The 20,514-nt window shown below is 34.4% G+C and overlaps 1 protein-coding gene across 6 annotated transcripts in view; it reads right to left on the reverse strand.

Moving 5' to 3' along the window:
- Nucleotides 1-20,514, reverse strand: part of NAALADL2 (N-acetylated alpha-linked acidic dipeptidase like 2) — a 1,471,888-nt gene that overhangs the window by 185,569 nt on the left and 1,265,805 nt on the right. The window lies entirely within an intron of this gene.

The following is a 20,514-nucleotide window of genomic DNA, read 5'->3' on the forward strand; positions in this document are numbered from 1 at the left end:
ATTCATGTTGATGCCTATATAAGAATTTTATTGCATTTGTTATTGAATAGTACTTACCTATATGAATATTCTACATTTTATTTATCCATTAGAAAAGCTGATGGACTCTGGATTGTATTAGCGTGGCACTATCTGGAATGATGCTGCTCTGAACATCTGTGTTCATATATTTCTGTGGACGTAGCTCTCATGTTTCTTTGCGTAGACTTTTGGGAGTAGAATTTCTGGGTCGTAAGGTGGACATCTGTCTACCTTTTTAAGAAAACTGCCAAATTATTTCCTAAAGTAGACATGCCACTTTACATTGAGAGAGTTATTTTTTTTTATTTGAGAGTTAAATATATAAAATCCATGTGTTGATATGAATAAATATATTTTGAAAACCAAAAATTTAGGTGCAAAACACACTATGATGCATTGAATGTAATCCCCCACCCAGCCTCCTGAATTTATATGGTGAAACCCTAGCTATATCTGTGCCTGTGTTTGGAGGTAGGGCCTCTATGAAGCATTGAAGGCTCAATGATGTCATAAGGTTGGGACTTTGATAGGACAGGATTAGTGTTCTCATAACAAGAGATATCAGAAAGCCGTGTTATCCCTCTCTCAGTTTTCATGTGCAAAACAGACGTGAGAAAATAAATTGCTCATGTGTAAGCCACCTGATTTGTGGTATTTTGTTAAGGCAGTGCATGCAGGCTAGTATATATATGCCAACAATTCATTCAGAAGCACTAAGAGACTCTTGAGGCCTTAGCAGTTATCAGAGGCCCAGGAAAGAACCTTTCCTCATGGCATGTATCTTCAAATTGGTGGATTCGTGGCATCTTGAACTTCCTGTGAAATGTTAGTAGCTAGATTGTTTCTTACGTTTCCTTTGCCATATCTATTTCAAAAGGTGTCTTTATTATAAAGGATGACAGCCGTGTTAGATTGAAGAGGTGTGATACTGAAGTTGAAAAATAGAATACAGTGAGTTAAAATACTATGAAATGAATTGCTGATTCCATATCTGCAGTTGTAATCCATCTGTACATGTTTTAATAAATTACATTATTCTCATAGGCATCCAACTCACTAATTATATGCAAACAATAAGATTCAAGCTTCTGCCAAAAGAATTACTGCTGCAGCCAATAGCAACTTTCTTTGGCAGGACAGATGCATTCACCAGCATTATAAACACATATTTTTTTACTCCCGAATTAAATACTTGTCCCAAAAAGCGACAAAGTTCTGAAGAGAGAAGACAAGTGATCCTAGGCAAAGTATTTGATTCCTCTTGTCAGACACAGAAAGTTTAATCTTATTAATTTTAGGGTTGGAATTTATAAAGAGGAAAAGAAGAGCTTTCTTTCTTTTATCAGCTGCACTATTTTCATGAGATGCAATAACTTAGTAATTATATGTTTTTGAAATGGGAAGCATTTAGGTCCAAGAGAAGTTCTCTGGAGTTCACATGGATGGGACTAGATATTCAAGAGTGAAATTAAAAGATCCAGTTGAAGTGAACACAGGAAGCATTTGCTAGCAAAGCATAAATGTCTAAAATGTATGTGGTATTGGCAGATATTCAAAACTAAAGTATTTTTCAGGATTCAATGATTAAAATATGGAAGAAAGAAAGCTCTCTGAAATTCAGAAATGCTTCATTTGAGGTGTTTCTAATGAGAATAAGATGGTTCCAAATTCTTATTTAGATTGCATATTTGTAAAAACAATTAATATTTAGTTTTAGGTTGTGATCATGCTATGAACTTTCACATACTTTACCTTATTTTATTTAATTACCTAATAAATCTTCCCCTAAGATCTGCAATGCCTGCATTTGATACCAGTTAACAAATGGGAAAGCTGAAGGAAAAGAGTGGAATGAGAGAAACTGTCACTTATTCTCTAGTCATATCTGAACAAGAGTGAAAGGGATAGAAGTGGATCTTATAAGTAACAGTTTTCTTGCTCCTACCTCCCAGGGTTCAGTTGTGGGTCCCCCTCCTTCACTACCAGAAAGGTACCTAAAGCAAATAGGCTAAATCTACACTCAGGTGGACTGGGATATGACAAGGCAGCACAACACAGAATGGAAAGACAAAACATGACTTTAGTCCTCACCACTTTGTACTGAATGTTATTGCAAAGCTCTACTGGGGGCACACCAGATCTAGACCAAATCAACGTTGTAAAGTAATTGCTTTGCCTCTGATTGCTCTAAGGGAAATCCGTAGACAATAAACAGAGAGCACTAACAAGTACAAGAAATGAGAACTGCTGGCTAGAGACTTTCCTTTTGCTGTGATGCCATAGTAACTGTCAAAGTCCTCAGTGGACACTCTTCTAAATGCCGCAAAGGCTCATCTTACTCACATAGTGCTTACATTTATATGGGGCTCCAGATGCGAAGCACTTCACAAACATTATGTGGAATCATTACACTTCCCAGTGAATCAAGCTTCCTTCTGAGGTTTACATGGCAAATGTATCAACCAAAAAATATCCATTAGATCTTAATTTTCAGAAGCAATTTGTTGTTATAATCTCCATTTCTCTATCTAACAGACGTTTGGAAATTATAACCTGAGCAATTATGTAATCAGATATTCAAAATGAATTTACCAAGATAATGGAAGAAAAATTTGAACATCATAGTGTTGTAAAGACTGAAAGAAGGTTTTAGGCATCCATATATATATATATATATATATATATATATATATATATTCCTGAACACTTTTAGCAGAAAGTTTATTTTGAGAACTGAAATTATACTCTGAAGAAAGTTGCTGGGCCAGCACTGTGGCATAGTAAGCTAAGCCTCCGCCTGTGGTGCTGGCATCCCATATGGGCACTGGTTACTGTCCCAGCTGCTCCTCTTCCAAACCAGTTCTCTGCTTCATGGCCTGGGAAGGCAGTGAACAATGGCCCAAGTTCTTGGGCCCCTGCATCCACTTAGGAGACCTGGAGGAAGCTCCTGGCCCCTGAGATTGGATTAGTCCAGCTCTGGCTATTGCAGCCATTTGGGGAGTGAACCAGTGGATGGAAGATCTTTCTTTCTGTCTGTAACTCTGCCTCTCAAATATATAAATAAAATCTTTAAAAAAAGAAAGTTGCCTACTTTCTGTATGTGCTGCATGTTAGGAACATAGAAGTAATTTCCAAGGTGCACATGCTATATTCCATTTAGTGGGATTGCATTTTGGAATTTTTAGCAATTGAAAAATTAATAATCACAGTAAAATAACAATAAAATGCCAATTGCCTTGAAGAACAAAACATATCAATATAATAATTTTGAAAAATTATAATAAATATTTTACACTTATCTGTTTTTATGAGCTATTATGCAACACAATAAGTATATATCATATAATAATTAAAGCTAAGGTTAATATTTCAAATGCATTATCAAAAATATATATTCTGTGGGTGGGGAAGCCTTTGTAATCCACAAGCTGTACTTTGGAAATTTATATTCACTAAATAAAAAAAAATTAAAAAAATATGTATTCTACATCTTTTGTGGAGATTCAATATTAGAGATATAAATATTAATTTTGTATTGATATGTGTGTATTTAGGTGTACAATTATATTTACCTCCCTTATAAAATATGTCTTAATAAGAGAATAGAGACACATTATTAACAATACAGAAAATAATTATCTCACATAAGAGTAATCCATAAGTATAGATTTTGCAAGATTTTTTTCTATGGACAGAATTACAAATTATTTACATTCAGTTATCTTTAAAAGTCTGTTTGAGTATATAGAAAACAATTTAACAACCATTTGTACTGTATTTTAATGCAGAGCTCCAAACACTGTATTTTATATAAGTTTATTCAATGTTAAAAATGTTATTGCTTTTCTTACTGTAATAAAAATGTTCCTGAAAATCATCGAGGTATAGGATTTCATTATTATGTGTATGTAAGACATTGGAGCTTATGTATGGCAGTGGATCTTAACTACAGTATATAGACTGAATTGTGAAGGAGATTCTTATCAATAGACCTTACTTTACACAAGTACTCTCAAAATAAACTCCATGAAAAACTAGTTCCATCTAGGACATACCAGCCTAAACAAAATTAAACAGACATCCTTCACTTCACAGCTTTTCAATGTCTCTGATTTAATAATGTGCTTTACATGCTTTGTGATGATTCAGTAGTGATATGCTATACAGCCTTACCAAAAATTGATTCGAGATTATTCTTCCCTTCCCCAGAGAATAGGAATTGATTTCTATGCTATAGGGTGTGCACTGAGTATGCAACTCTATGCTTTCATAATTAGGAATTATAAAATTAATTATAGTTATGTTATGATTCAATATTTTTAGTATTAAAGAAAAAAGAGATATTATTTAAAAAGCTAAGTAAAATACTATGTTGTGGAATTCATCTGGTTATACAAATTTTCAAAATACATATTTTCTAGTTCTGTCCATATAAACAGTGATAGTAATAAGCCCATCTCCAGTGTGCACCTTCATTGCCAAGTATTGTTCTGTACTACCATTTTCACTAAAAAGAAACAGGCATTACTGCATTAGCAGGGATCTGCATCAGAACTGGAGTACCAGGGACCCAAATCAGCTTAACCCACTGCACCTCAACACCAGCCCCAAATATTATTCATTTTCCTCATTTGAAATTTTAATGAGTTGGAAAAATACTAAATAGTTGTATTTATTCACATTAATGATGTTGATAAATTAATATAATGTCATTTTCTCTCATGCTCATAACATTTTTTAAAACCATCTTTGGTCTGTAAGTTTTTTTATAATAATAAGTTCATTGATCTTTTTTTGCATCTTTGGAGAATCTAATTTTTTTTTAATTTAGTGAATATAAATTTCCAAAGTACAGCTTATGGATTACAAAGGCTTCCCCCCACCACAACTCCCCCCCCCCCCGCAACCCTCCCCTTTCCCACTTGCTCTCCTCTTCCATTCCCATCAAGATTCATTTTCAATTCTCTTTATATATAGAAAATCAGTTTAGTATATATATAGATTTCAACAGTTTGCCCTCCCATAGCAACACAAAGTGAAAAAAATACTGTTGGAGTACTAGTTATAGCATTAAATAACAGTGTACATCACATTAATGACCGAGATTCTGCAAAATAATTAAAAAAAAAGATTGATTATTTTTCTATGTAATTTCCAATTTAAAAAATACCAAGGGTTTTTTTTTTCATTTTCAATTATCTTTATATACAGAAGATCGCTTCAGTATATACTAAGTAAAGATTTCATCAGTTTGCACCCACACATAACCACAAAGTGTAAGAATATTGTTTCAGTACTAGCTATATCATTACTTCACCTTCAACAACCTATTAAGGACAGATCCCACATGGGACGTAAGTACACAGTGACTCCTGATGTTGTTTTAACAATTTAACACTCTTGTTTATGGCATCAGTAATCTCCCTAGGCTCTAGCCATGAGTTGCTGAGGCTATGGAAGCCTTTAGGGTTCGCTGTCTTCGATCCCATTCCGAAAAGGCCATAGTCAAAGTGGAAGTTCTCTCCTCCCTTCAGAGAAAGGCACCTCCTACTTTGATGGCCCCGTTCTTTCCACTGGGATCACACTCACTGAGATCCTTCATTTAGGTCTTCTTCTTCTTCTTCATATTTTTTTTTCCCCAGCGTGTCTTGGCTTTCCATGCCTAAAATACTCTCATAGGTTCTTCAGCCAGATCCAATTGCCTTAAGGGCTGATTCTGAGGCCAGAGTGCTATTTAGGACATCTGTCATTCTATGAGTCTGCTGTGTTGGAGAATCTAAATTTAATATGATTCCTACTATTTGATTAAAAGAAGAAATGGGACTTAGGGAAGAGTCAGCAAACTCCAACTTGTTAAAATAAAGCAGTAACTTTTATTTATTTATTGTAAAATAATTTTAAATTTCCTTAAGCCATCTTACACAAAAATTAAATATTTTTCCATGATGAAATATCTCTGCTTCCTAACATTCTCATCAATTTTTTGCTCATGTATTTACTACTTGGTACCCTGTTCCTAATCATTTAGTGTATCCATTCTGGTATATCCATCTGATTTTTTAATTATTTTATTTATGTTATACAAGTTTCTTGTATTTCATATATAAACATTTAGGAACAAAGTGATACTTCCCACCTTATCCTCCTTCCCACTCACACTCCAATCCTTCTGCTCTGGCCATGGCGGCCATTTGGGGAGTAAACCAACAGAAGGAAGACCTTTCTCTCTGTCTCTCTCTCTCACTTTCTATAACTCTGTCAAATTAAAAAAAATTAAAAATTAAAAATTTCCAAAGCAATAAAATGCTTCAGAAAAAAAGAGGAACATACAAAAAGTTTATCTATCACTGAAATGTTCACTATTGGCTGCATTTTAAACAATGATCACATTGAAGAATAAAGCTTTGGAAAAACTGCTGTGAGCAAAAGCCAGTTTGATAATTTCATCAGTTTGTGTACATAAAGTAGTTCATCAACAGAAATTGCTGGAGAAACTCAATTCAGTATTTAATTCCTTTTACTTAAGTGTGATTCCCAACCACAGCCACATTAGTGCATACATGATATTTTATGTTGCAGCTTTAAAAAGGGGCAAAATACCTGCTGATGAAGTCTTTAAAGTTTTTAGTAAAATATCTAAGAAATCATTAGTATGACTGTTAGGCATTATGGGACATCAGCTATGGGCAGGAAGTGGTCATTTTCACTACAAAATCTTACAAGGATACAAGAACAACTGTAGTTCACCAAGAAGCTGCTTAAATATTAGAGACTGGCACAGTGAATATTTTGTTATTATTCATACTTAAAGACATTTGTTTTGATGAACACTTTGGAAAAATATTTGAATGCAATTTTTCAAATACTCTCAATAATCTTTTTGACCTGTTTAGGTTTCTTTAGTTAAACAATATATTTTGAAAGTGAAGTATTTTAATGTAATGAAAGTAGTCATATTAAAAAAACTCAAGCATTTGGATTCTGGTGGCTAATACCAAGAGAAGCTGTTTTTATGTAATTCATGTGGTCAACTGGAGGAATACAACCAATTTTTGGCTACTCAAAACTTGTGACATAGGTGTAGGCACTGTGTCCAAGTTTTCCAAATAGACTTGGAATCAAAGAACTTGATTTTATAATTAATTCATGGGCATCAGAAAAGATTCCTAATATGGCAACTTGATTTTCTCTAGAGTCCTCTGAAGGAAGTGAATGAAACAAACTGTAAACCATTTCAGTAAGAATGTATGAGTTTTCTTTCTACCTCTTTTGCTAAAGAAGATAGTAAGAAAAGGTGAAAAGAAATAACAAAACTATATCTTTTTCTATTGTCCTATAATTCAGTCAATTACTTGTTCAATATAAATTAATTGCATTCTAGAGTTGTGACTAATAATTTATTATATTTAAAATAAATGCTTATGATTTATTATATTTAAAATAAATGCTTATGATTTATCATTCATCATCTGTTCAAATGTTTTTGTTCATAAGTGATTTTTTATTAATTTTTTGGTGTATTTTTAAATTGTCTACAAAGTCTTGCTCTCATCTCAATTTAAAATTTTCCACATTTCTCCTATCACTTCCTCCATTCTTTACATATTAAACTTGATGTTAATAGCTGAAACAAATAGCAACTAATATAAAACATCTTTACGTTCCTAAATATGCATCTCTGGTATTGCAACTCCTAAGTCTGTAAAATGCAGTCTGACTAGCATGGTCGTTTGAACATAATTTAGCTCCCCAGCTCATACAGACATGTAAATTCTAACGTCACAGGTTGATGTTAAAGGTTGAAGGCTCTGGCCCCATCATCATGTCTGGAGGCAAGGCTTTTGGAAAGTGATTGGCTTGGATCAGATGGATATAGTGGAGCCCTACACCTAGTTATTGTGACATTATCAGAAGAGTCAATACAAACAAATGAGCAGGATCCCTCTCTCACTGCATCCTGGATCACTCTGTGAAACTTTCTCTGCATGAGTTCCATCATCTATCTCCTTCATCAGATATGAGACCCCTGGGGGTACCCCATCTTGGACTATGAGCTTCAAAAACTGTGAGCCAATGCAAACCTTCTTTCTTCTTAAGTGGCTTATCTCAAGTGTTTGTTATAGTGATTAAATCTCTTTAATACCCTAACATTTCAAATACATAACCCAAAATGTGCATTTAATTGCTAAATTCAAGGACAATATCTTTGTCTTGGCCTTTGTATGATAAGGACAAAAGTTAAGCTTTCTGCCTGAAACAGAAATTCGAGAATTATTTGGAAGACAATTATCCCTGTTAGTCATATACTTACAACATCTCTCAGAGGAGGATATCAGATATCAAACTGGTGTGTGCATAAATGTTGACAGCCACTTTGAAGGTTATTTAGACTGCATATAAGTAAGCTTACTGCATTACATTGACAAGTATGGATTATTGGTTAAAATCTGGGTCAATGTTGAAATAATGAAATAATGGTGAGGGTAAGTAAATTAATTACCACTTGTTCAGTAAACAAGAGCTTTTAAACATGAAGTCCTTTGGTAAGCAAATTAAATATTTGAAAATTCTGTCCACAAGGCATAAAATTAAAACATTTTTAACAATGACCAGAATGTTAACCCTTGGCAGGGAAAAAGGAACTGTATCTTAAAATATTTTAATTTTTAAAAGAGTTTCATATGCTGAATGCGAGTTTTAATCCAAAAATTTGTTTATTAATCTAAAAAGTTGTTTATTAACTATTTTTCTTAGCATATACTTACCAAGACCCTCACATTAATAGGGCTTCTAAAATCAGTGATTTCCTGAATTTTCTAAGGTCATCTACCTCTTTAAATGTAAAGGGTTGTAACATTAGTGTTTAAGATCCAGGTTGGCAAAGAGTATTTTCTCATCTGTCAAATCCAATCAATTCATAGTGACAGTCTATGGTGATCTATTGAGAATGACTCTGAGTCTCAGGGTGAATATGGTGATTATGCTCAGATTACCAGCAGGCTTGAGAGGAGATGTGCTTGATGAATAATGTGAGATATTTTAACCCTTATTAAGTCCATTTAATACTTCACAGAACCCAGTGAAAACCTGGGAGTTTATGGGCTTAACTGAATTCATTTTATAACTACTATCTATTCTGCACTGTATTCTTATGTTTTCCATATCCTGTTCTATTTCAAGTGATTATAAAGATAGACATACCATGGGATATAATAACCTTTCAGCAGAAATGTCTCCTTTGTTCACCAGTGGTTTTTCATCTTCTAAACTACTTTCTGTTTTGAGGACAACATTGTCATAATTTGTAGTAAGATTCGGTGGATGTCTCTGCAACACTCTTGTTGCTCTGTGACTCATCGTATTTTGTAGAAGTCATTCAATAGAAATGAGATTGACTGGGCAGCATTCTGACATAGCAGGTTAAGCCGCCCCCTGAGATATCAGCATCCTATACGGGTGCCAGTTGGAATCCTGGTTGTTCCACTTCTGATCCTGCTTCCTGCTAATACACTTGGGAAAGCAGCAGAGGATGGCCCAAGTGCTTGGGCTCCTGCCACCCATGTGGGAGACTCTGAAGAAGCTACTGACTTCAGCCTGACCCAGCCCAGGCCATTGTGGCCATCTGAGGCTGATGGAGGATCTCTCTTTGTCTCTTCCTCTCTCTCTGTAATTCTTCCTGCCAAATAAATAAATCTTTAAAAAAATGAGATTGACCTCTAGTCAGGAATGAATGATTGCCCTAAATTAATCACAGTAAACCTATTCTAATAGTGATCGATTTGAGTAAAGCAGGCTTAATTCAATCAGCATAATTATTTTCATAGTCAAAAGAAATGGTTCAAAATACAGTATAAGACCAATTCAGACCACTATTGTGAGTGGAGTGAGAACTTGAATCTAAGCACTATGATAGGGGATGCAGGTATCCTAACAAGCAACTTAACATGAGGGTAAACTAAGCCAAAGGTAAGTCCTTGTCTCATCATTATTACCTTATTTTAGAATATAGAAATAGTACAATTTTCATCTCGAGTAAATAGCTGAAGGCTACCGTAATTTCAAATGTCATAAAATCCTATGCTTTTATTTTATAAAATAAAATGAATATATTAATAAATAAACCCTGACTGGGCAAAGATAAATATTGGTTCTTTATCACAATGCCTATTAAACACAAATTTGCTTGGTAGCTTCAAATTTCACTTCTTCTCAATTCCTAAAATTCTATTTAATATCATTAAAATACTCATTTTGGAAACACATTACATTTATCCTAAAATACCAATTTCTGTGAACTCTTCCAAAACACTGTGTCATTTAAATTATACTACATGATGAGAGAAATCTGAAATTGCAATTATTTTCTGTACCACATCAACTGCAGCAGAATATACATGACCAAATTTAGTACACAGAAAAAGGCTAACATATTTAGCATTTCCAGGAAGGGAATACATACATAGATACACAGAGACATATTTATACACACACAGTGACTTAAAAAATTTTCATAGAAAATGTGTATTATGAAAAACTATGTGGGGGACCAGCACTGTGGCATAGCTGGTAAAGCTGCCATTTGCAGTGCCGGCATCCTATATGGGTGCCGGTTCGAGTCCCGGCTGCACCACTTCCTATCCAACTTGATGCTGCGGCCTGGAAAAATTATGCATGGATTTCAAAAATTTTTGCACCAAAATAAACATATCCTCTAATATTATTTTCCATGAACTTCTTGAAGTACTTTCAATGTCATCTAGGGATTAACCAAGGTACATTAGTGAGAAGATTTACACTAAAAACCTGTAACATTAATTAGTTCCTATCATATGATATTGTGTGCACCTGTTTGCACATGTGCATAGAGTTATCTTTTATTACAGTCATCCCTGGGGTACAGTTTCTAAGACACGTAGTGTCAGATTAGAAGCTATTGTAACAAACTACAGAAGACTATGTTAGCGGTGTTCCTGAGGCCTCCAGAGGCCGCCCTCAGCCTCTAGGTAGGACTTGGGGCCCGTTTGGAGCACCAGGCTGGCTCTTGCATGCCCTGGGGCGGGCGAGAGGCAGACCAAGCTGGCCTGACCGCGGTTAAAAAAAAAAAAAAAAAAAAAAGACTATGTTAGCTTATATTAGAATTTTTAAGTAAGTGCATAATACTTGGATTTTTCAAATACATGTTTTTATATTTCAAAAACATGTTTTGAAATGACATTTGGCCTGACAACCAGAAGTTAATTTGTTATCCACCGACTATTCTTTCTGTTGCCTCTGTACTTCTACAGAATTTTGAGAATTTTATTATCAGGGAATCATGTCAAAATACAATCTCTTCTTCAAAGTAAGAGAAAAATGCAGAAATTAACTTAGCAACACACTTTCAACTTATTGACAAGTCCCTAAAATAAGAAAAAAGGTATATTTAGAGTATATAATATTCAGTTATTTCCAAAAAGGTCACATTATGGAAGGACACTATTTCCTGAATTAGATATGTATTCTTGCTGAAATAGGTTTATTTGTCTTTATAAGATTGGCTTATATCTACAGATGACCATAGGGCTTTTCATTCTGAATATGAATAGTGTGTCTATTGTTAAATTGCAAGTTTAAGGGGTAGTGTTGTGGTGGAGCAGATTATACCACCACTTACAATACTGGCATCCCATGTGAGTGCCAGTTCAAGACCCGGCTGCTCCACTTACTATCTAACTCCCTGCTAATGCTCCTGGGAAAAGCAGAGGAAGATAGCCCAACTACTCAGGGCTTTGCAACCACATGAGAAATCCACAGGGGAGTTCTACACTCCTAGTTTCAGCCTTGTCCAGACCCTGTCTTTGCAGCCATTTGGGGAATGAACCAATGGAGAGAAGCTCTCTCTGTTTCTCACTCTTTCTGTGTAACTCTGACTTTCAAGTAAATTAAATGAATTCTTAAAATCAATATATATGTATACATAAAACAAAAATTTAAGCTCCAAAATAACAGCTTTTCTACTCTTTTGTAAAAATGAATTATTTGGGGGCCAGCACTGTGGCATGGTGGGTAGGGTGGCTGCCTACAGTGCAGCATTCCATATGGACACTGGTTCAGGTCCTGGCTACTCCACTTCCAATCCAGCTCTCTGCTGTGGCCTGGGAGAGCAAGAGGAGGATGGCTCAGGTCCTTGGTCCCCTGCATCTGCATGAGAGGACCCGGAGGAAGCTCCAGGCTCCTGGCTTCAGATTGGTGTAGCTCTGGCCGTTGTGGTCAATTGGGGAGTGAACCAGTATAAGACCTCTCTCTCTCTCTCTCTCTCTCTCTCTGCCTCTCCTTCACTCTCTTTGTAACTCTGACTTTCAAAAAAATAAGCAAATCTTTAAAAAAATGAATTATTTGAACATATTGTAGAATTTGACAAAATACCTATCTTGATGATTAAATTTGTTTAAAAAGGGAGTCTTATATTTGACCAAAGATCCAAATCTAATCCCTGGAATAAGGACAGTCTATTCAATAAATGGTGCTGGAAAAATTGGATTTCCACATGCAGAAGCTTGAAGCAAGACCCATACCTATCACCTTACACAAAAATTCACTCAACATGGATTAAAGACTTAAATCTACGATCCGAAACCATCAAATTATTAGAGAGCATTGGAGAAACCCTGCAAGATATAGGCACAGGCAAAGACTTCCTGGAAAATACTCCAACAGCACAGGCAGTCAAAACCAAAATTAACATTTGGGATTGCATCAAATTGAGAAGTTTCTGTACTTCGAAAGAAACAGTCAGGAAAGTGAAGAGGCAACCAACAGAATGGGAAAAAATATTCGCAAACTATACTACAGATAAAGGATTGATAACCAGAATCTACAAAGAAATCAAGAAAATCCACAACAACAAAACAAACAACCCACTTAAGAGATGGGCCAAGGACCTCAATAGACATTTTTCGAAAGAGGAAATCCAAATGGCCAACAGACACATGAAAAAATGTTCAAGATCACTAGCAATCAGAGAAATGCAAATCAAAACCACAATGAGGTTCCATCTCACCCCGGTGAGAATGGCTCACATTCAGAAATCTACCAACAACAGATGCTGGAGAGGATGTGGGGAAAAAGGGACACTAACCCACTGTTGGTGGGAATGCAAACTGGTTAAGCCACTATGGAAGTCTGTCTGGAGATTCCTCAGAAACCTGAACATAACCCTACCATACAACCCAGCCATCCCACTCCTTGGAATTTACCCAAAGGAATTTAATTTGGCAAATAAAAAAGCCATCTGCACCTTAATGTTTATTGCAGCTCAATTCACAATAGCTAAGACCTGGAACCAACCCAAATGCCCATCAACAGTAGACTGGATAAAGAAATTATGGGACATGTACTCCATAGAATACTATACAGCAGTAAGAAACAATGAAACCCAGTCATTTGCAACAAGATGGAGCAATCTGGAAAACATCATGCTGAGTGAATTAAGCCAGTCCCAAAGAGACAAATATCATTTGTTTTCCCTGATCGGTGACAACTGAGCGCCAAAGAGAAAACCTGTTAAGTGAAATGGACACTATAAGCAACAATGAACTGATCAGCTCCTGTCCTGACTTTAGATGTACAATGTAATACTCTATCCTTTTTAGTATTTGTTGTTGTTGTTGTTGTTCTAGTACTATTGGTTGAACTCAGTAATTAACACACAATTATTCTCAGGTGTTTAAATTTTAACTGAAAAGTGATCCCTGTTAAATCTAAGAATGGAAAAAGAGAGGGAGGAGATGAACAATTAGGAACATGCTCAATCGGACTGGCCGCAAATGGTGGAGTTAGAAATGTGCAGGGGATTCCAACACAATTCCATTAAGATGGCATGTACCAATGCCATCGCACTAGTCCAAGTGATCAATTTCAGCTCACAATTGATAGCTCTGATAGGTCTAAGAGTCAAAGAGATCACACAAACAAGACAAGTATCTGCTAATACTAACTGATAGAATCAAAAAGGGAGAGAAAGATCCAACATGGGAAGTGGGATACACAGCAGACTCATAGGATGGCAGATGTCCTAAACAACACTCTGGCCTCAGAATCAGCCCTCAAGGCATTCAGATCTGGCTGAAGAGCCCATGAGAGTATAGCAGGCATGGAAAGCCAAGATATCATGGAAAAAAAAAAAAAAGACCTAAATGAATGATCTCTGTGAGTGAGATCCCAGTGGAAAGAACGGAGCCATCAAAGAAGGAGGTACCCTTCTCCGAAGGGAGGAGAGAACCTCCACTTTGACTATGACCCTATCGGAATAAGATCAAAGTCAGCGAACTCTAAAGGCTTCCATAGCCCTGGCAACTCATGACTAGAGCCCAGGGAGATTACTGACGCCATGAACAGGAGTGTCAAATTGTTAAGTCAGCAACAGGAGTCACTGTGTACTTACACCCCATGCAGGATCTGTCCCTAATGTGTCGTCTAAAGCCAAGTGATGCTATGACTGGTACTGAAACAGTATTTTTATACTTTGCGTTTCTGTGTGGGCGCAGACTGATGAGGTCTTTGCTAATTATATACTGAAGTGATCTTCTGTATATAAAGATAATTGGAAATGAAAAAAAAAAACAACCTGGTGTTAAAATGGAAATGGCATAGAAAATTAATTATTTTGAAAAAAAAATTATGTAGGATCTCTGTCTTTAATGTGCTGTACAATGCTATTTAATGCTATAATTAGTAATCCAATGGTAGTTTTTTCACTTGATGTTGCTATATGGGCAAAATGTTGAAATCTTTACCTAATATATACTAAACTGATCATCTGTAAAAAAAAAAGGAGTCTTATTTTCATAATTTCATATTGTGCAATAATTCACTTCTTTATTTTTTATTTTATTTTTTTATCAATATAAAGAGAACAGATCTCATGCATTCCACAGGTGCAACTCTAAGACAACAACCATAATGCCCTTCCTCTTCCTTTCCCTACCCCAATTCACCCTCCCTTCCCTTCCTCCTCTTCTTCAACATTTGCAAATGTATTTTTGAGTAATAAAAACAAACAGGAGAAAGGGAAACTGATAGTGTAAGGCATTTCTGTACAAATTATAATACTTGTGCAGTATAATGGAAAACAATAAACCAAACCTCTCTAGGCAAAGTGAAAATATAGTAAGTCTCCATTTTCAGAAATGAAGATTTTGAATTTAATTATACATCTATGAAGAAAAACACACCTATAATATTTCCTCTTTAAAGTGAGAGTTTGACTTGAATATGCCATCATCTTCCTTGATATCTATAGCTCCAACCAGGATTCTTTATTAAAAAATACAATATGTGAATTGAAAATACATATTTGGGATAGTTTTTGGTTTAGCTCAAGGCATAATAACACAGTGTTGATCTCTATGGAGACATTGTGCACTTAGTATCAGCATTTTGGAAATGTTTATTCTTTAAAAAAAAAAAAAAAGCTTTAAATCCACAGCTTTAGAATAACCTCAAACATGAAACACACAGTATTAAGACTATCCTTAAACTTGTTTTTCTAAATAGAACATGGTACTTTCATATTTTATCCAGACAGTATAGCAATTGTAGGGATATGTGGAAGACATTCAGATGTGCTCATTCAGATTAGAAATCATAGCCAGATTTTCTAGGCACTTAAAGAACTGTGCTAGAAGTTCTACTAGTCTCAAGAATACAAAATACCTTTGAAACTTAAAAAATTCAGTGAAAGATACTCGGTCACTTTCTTCTCTTACTTTATATAAGGCATCTTGGAATGGCATTTCAAGAAAAATGAGTCATTTTATATTCTGCCTCTCTATTCGACAACTACTAAAATGAATATATGGTTTTAAAGTTTTAAGCAATATTAATACAACTGACACAAACATATCAGAAAACTATAATGTTCCAAAAATGATATTTTAAAATAATTACAATTTTCTATGTCACCATCACATGTCTAAAGTAATGTTAACAAATACAATTCTCTTTAAAAAATGATCATAATTTAATTAACATTAATTATGATTGACAGCCACATGCAATTAATAATAACCAAAACTGGTAAAAATTTGAATAACTTAAACGTTTTTCATCACTGAAGACAAAATCATTAACCTTTTTATTTGCACCACTGCAAAACTGAGAAAAATTTACAGCTACAAATTAAAGCCTAATATAGTTTTACTGCTAGAATGCAAACTATAAAATAATTAGTAACCTTGATTTCTAGGTTTTATACAAATATTGCTTCATTCTTAAAATTATTCTCCCTGGGACACTTTCTCCACATATACAATGGGAATAAATGTCATAATGTTTCCACTTTTTCCTCTTTGTGATATTATAGTACCCAAATAATTTTAATAGAAGATCCTGTTTAAACGCAGTATTAATATAGGAAGAAATATACATTCATTGAAGACCAATATTTTTGAAAGCCCTATATTATCAATATTGCATATTCAATACCAATACTAATAACAAAGGAAAAACTGTTTTTTCTTACTGTGGGAAAAACAATGAATGGACTAATACGCCAGTATTTCTTGAGGAAGCTTACAAGCAGAAACAGATAATTTTTTTGGTTTCCATGGTACCACATGTAAGGCATTTTTGTTTCCATGGATGTGCCATTTATATTCAGGGACTTACACATTAGAACACTTGGGGTGTCATATGAAATATACCATCAATCCAATTATGAAGCAGATGGTGTCTTTCCTCTGAGACCACAAATGCTCTGTGTTCATATTTAATTTTAAAGATTCTGTCTTCTAAATGTGGCTATAGAGATTTAGGTGTGTATTGGATGTGTGTGTGTATACACACAAATTTTGCATCACATTAACAGAGTGTCTATAATGGACAGAATTTTAGTGAAAAATATAATCACAAAATGTATTAAATATAAATAAATACATCAAATATAAAAACGAAGATGGCATTGTATTTGTTAAAACTAGACTAAAGAAATGGGTAAGAAGCATGAGAATCTCTTCACTGAGAATATCAAAGGCCAGCGCCGTGGCTCAGTAGGCTAATCCTCCGCCTTGCGGCGCCGGCACACCAGGTTCTAGTCCCGGTCGGGGCACCGATCCTGTCCCGGTTGCCCCTCTTCCAGGCCAGCTCTCTGCTGTGGCCAGGGAGTGCAGTGGAGGATGGCCCAAGTGCTTGGGTCCTGCACCCCATGGGAGACCAGGATAAGCCCCTGGCTCCTGCCATCGGATTGGCGCGGTGCGCCGGCCGCATCGCGCCAACCTCGGCGGCCATGGGAGGGTGAACCAATGGCAAAAGGAAGACCTTTCTCTCTGTCTCCCTCTACTGTCCACTCTGCCTGTCAAAAATTAAAAAAAAAAAAGAGAGAGAATAGCAAAAAGACTCGAGGATCGGGCATAAATAAAAATGGAATCCATATAAGTTCAAAGAATTGGTTCAAAACAGTTGACTGGATAAGGAGTTTTCCTTTTAAAATTATTTTCCTCTCTTAATTTTGCTCTTGTTCTCTGCACAAATATTGCCAGAGTAACACTGTGTTATCAGTGGAGATGAAATTTTCTATAATCCATGCTGTCCAATAGAGAAGTTACCAACACATGTGGTCATCAAATATGTGAATTGTGGTGAATACCACAGAGAAATTAAAATTCCAATTTATTTAATTGAGATTATTGTTTTACTTTAAACCCACGTGTCAATAGGGGTTACTAGCACATTTCGAGTTCCTACTTCTTTCTGAAGAACCAACTTCAAATATCCAGCTGTGTCCTTTATGTATCTATGTAGATGCCATATGGCACTCCAAAACTCTAAAGGTTCAATGTCAAACTCAACATCATATTCTCTAAATCAATTTATAATCTAGTTAATAATTTTATTCAAGAATATCTACTTTGACTAAGATAGAGATATTGAAATTATTTTTGAGTCTTCACTCTGCTTCACATGTCATATATCATATAACCTGTCATTCAATTCTAACACTGACTCTCAATTCTGTCTTCCATTTTCCAAAATACATATCATTATTTTTCACACGTTATCATCCACTAATGATCTGTAAAACGCTCTCAAGGGAAACTCAGTGACATTAAAATAAAGTTGAAATTCCTTAATTCCCATGTCACCTCTCTGGTGACTTCTTTAAATCTCCTAAGCAGAGTCAAAACCTCCACCTTCTTCCCTCCCATATTTTGCACACATCACCTGTTGAAGTATCTTATGTTTAAATGATTTACTTACCTTTTTTTACTCCTTTGGGCCTGTTCTTGTGTATTAACGTTTTGTGGTGCAAGTGTGTTACTGGCTTATTGCAGACTGATAGAATGCTTAGGTAAGTAATAAGAACATATAAGCAACATATTGATAATTTAGAAACATAACTGGAAAATCCCTATGTGTTGAATGAGAAATAAGCCTATTTCAAAAATTGAATCTATGATGATTCTTATTTAATCACCAAGGAATTAAGCAGCTAGGATGTATATTAGTAAATTCATGTTTTAGTCTTTGAAGGAATTAATTTGGCTTCTAAGAAGACTTTTAAAAACACAAATGCTGTGGGACTTTTTTTGTAATTATATAGAATAAGAAAAACATCTTCAACATCCATGCAGCATGTGTTGCCCTACGCTACTTCATACTTAGTACCTGACTGTCATTGAGGTCATGATGAATTACAGCTTTTGGCATCAATATTCAGCCTCGTTCATTGTTTCCTTATGTTCCATGCTTTATATCAAAAAGACAAATTCAAACTTTGTAAAGAAAAAAAAAATTTAGGACAACACTGAAAACCTATTTTCAGGGTCTCATGGTTCACAACCCACATATCAGTGGACATGTATGGTTTATTTACTTGATAACATAGTTTAAATTCAGCAGCAGCAACTATAAATTATTAACATTTTAAAACAAAGAACTTGTAATTTAATTTGACACAAAATCATAAAGGATTACTCACAAGGAAAGAGTATATGATCTACATAAATATAGGCTTATTGCATTGATTTAGGAAAAATAAAATATGTGATTGTGTTACACTGTAATATTAAATCCAATCTTTTACTGGAACAAGGAAAAATAGTATCTTTAATTTTTATTTACTTCTAGTTTCTTAAAAATGCTATTATATTGCTATAATACCAATAACAACTATTGCATATTTTGCAAACTATCTCTTATATTTTATAGCATATTACCATAATTGGTAATTGGATATTTATATCTAGCTAGTTTTTTTTCAAAGTGTTGTGTTTTCTCTACAGTTTTACACTAGGTTATGGAATTAGAGTGTCAAAATTTAAGATATGCTGTATAATATCACTAGCACTTTCAGTTAAACAAAGTATTCTAAAGACCTCAACTCTTCAGAAATTAAATTTAGACTCCATTTTTGTACATTAATAGTGTATCCTTAGCATTTATTAATTTAGCTATATGCTTTCACATCTTTGTTATACACACACAGACATAAATATCTCTTTTGACACCACAGAATTTTGGTGAGGAGAGGAATTCTGAGTATGCTTCTTTTTGGTGTAGAAAATAATACAGTGTTGTGGCCAGTGCTGTGGTGTAGCAGGTAAAGCCGCTGCCTGCAGTGCCAGCATCCCATATGGGTGCTGGTTCAAGTCCCAGCTGTTTTGACTGAAATTCTATCTATTTACATTATAATTTTACAGCCTTAGATTTTATTTTTCTATTATTAGAATTACTATTATATAATTACTATTTTCTACTACTCAAAAAACTTCATCTACTTTGTTTAAAAATGAATAAGAATAAAATCTAAATATCTAAAATACATGTTAATATATATTCACTCAAATATATATTTATATATGCTCATAATTATATACATTTGTCCATCTATTATCTATGTATCCATCACCATATAATAGAGATACAGTTAAGATTTCAAATACTTATGATGTATTTAGGAGTCATATCTACTTTATTATCTCAAAATAATAAAAAATAATCAAAGGATCATAAACTAAATCATGGAACTGGGATAGATTGGAAAGGAAAACATAATAAATGTATAGTTAAGATTCAGATATTTTGTTTAGAAGAATTTTTCAAGTAAAATAGAATTCAAACTCCCCTTATTTTAAATGTTCAGAAAAAAATACATTCACACAATTCTTATATGTCAGAGACATACAGTCTGAGCTCATTCTATTGCCTGTTGTTGCACTCAATTCATTTTACAACATTTCTTGTTTTTAAAGTAAAACAGCCTTTTAAACTTTCATCAAGATTTAAAAATGACTAAATCTTTCAAATCAGCATATATAAATATGGATTATTTTAATGGTACTGAAATGCAAATATTCTCTACAAAGTCTATTCCCAAAAAGGCAAGTTATGACAAGTTATATAAATATTGGTAAATGTAAAAGCTCCTATGTTGTCATGTCATTAAATTTATTTGCTCCACACAATAAAACTTAATTTTCTTTATATGGAAAGCTTACATTTAGGAGAATACAGTAA

This window comes from Lepus europaeus, chromosome 2 (genome assembly GCF_033115175.1).
Source record: "Lepus europaeus isolate LE1 chromosome 2, mLepTim1.pri, whole genome shotgun sequence".
NCBI lineage: Eukaryota > Metazoa > Chordata > Mammalia > Lagomorpha > Leporidae > Lepus > Lepus europaeus.